Genomic DNA, 1,320 nt, shown 5'->3' with positions numbered 1-1,320 from the left:
ATCGCGATACGCTTTTTGATTTCCTGACTGCTGGTGCCAAGAGTGTTGACTGTGGAGCCGAGCAAACTGAAGCTGTGAACAATCTCAATCTCTTCGACATCCACCCTGATGCTGCCAATTAGTCCAGTGGTGAGAATCCTTGTCTTCTTGACATTGAGCCTCAGTCCATACTGAAGGCTGCAGTCCTTGACCCTTCACAGCAAGTGGATGAGGTCCTCCTCAGTTTCAGCAACAGGGTTGTGCCATCTGCATAACGCAGATTGTTAATAGATCTTCCACCAATCCTGATGCCACAATTCTCCTCGTAGTGCCCAGCCTCTCGGATAATCTGCTCTGAATACATGTTGAAAAGGTATGGAGACAGGATGCATCCCTGGCGTACACCGTTCCCAATTTTGAACCATGCAGTGTTACCCTGCTTTGTTCTGGCTACTGCCTCTAAATATTGAATATACGACAAATTATCTTCCCTAAAAATGTACTATTTTATCTCAGAAAAAGCCAGTGAAAATGCTTCTTGAAAGTAAGGATGACCATACATTGTTTTGCTTGCTTTGGGCATATTATCAGGAGAGATAACTTCTGGGGAAGGATATGAAACTTGGTAAAGTGGAGAGTCAGTAACAAAAAGGAAGACTAAGAAGCACTGACACAGAGACAGCAACCATGGGTTCAGACATAGTGCGCATTCTGAGGATGGCAGAGGATTGGCCAGCACTCATACTTTGTACACTGATTAACACAATTGGACTTGGCTTGATGCTACCAAAAATATTTTAGGAAGCAAGAAATTTCAAGAATGTGATAGAAAAAGCATTTCTGAGTGATGAAATGAATTAAACTAGGAGTGATAAAAATAGACATTGGCTATTTAGAGCAATAAAAGTTACAATGCTTTGAAATATTAATGTAAATGGCAGTTGTTAACGCGTTGATGAGTTGAAATCCCTTCACAGCTGAACTTCCAGGGGATTTTCAGAGTCTCCAGTGGATTTTCAGAGTCTGTAAACTATTCAGAAAGAGACTAACCATCCTTCTGCTGTGGAGGAGCTGGTGTATTTGAACAGGATGCATTTGAGTTGTTAATGCAACTCCTTAACCACTAGGTCATTAATACAGCTCTCTGAGTTCCTTGTATTATCACAAGAAAAATAATGTTGTTGTTGTTGTTGTTGTTGTTATGTGCTGTCGAGTCGCCTACGACTCATAGCAACCCTATGTACAACAGTCCTAAACTCTGCTCTGTCCTGTGCCAATCGCACTGTCTCTGACACTCCCATCCCAATTATCCCAGTCACTGAATCAATCCACCTCATAGAG

The sequence above is a fragment of the Elephantulus edwardii genome, unplaced genomic scaffold, assembly GCF_000299155.1.
Source record: "Elephantulus edwardii isolate Elephantulus edwardi_28Jun2011 unplaced genomic scaffold, EleEdw1.0 scaffold00012, whole genome shotgun sequence".
Lineage (NCBI taxonomy): Eukaryota > Metazoa > Chordata > Mammalia > Macroscelidea > Macroscelididae > Elephantulus > Elephantulus edwardii.
Note: the sequence above shows the minus strand (reverse complement) of the source record.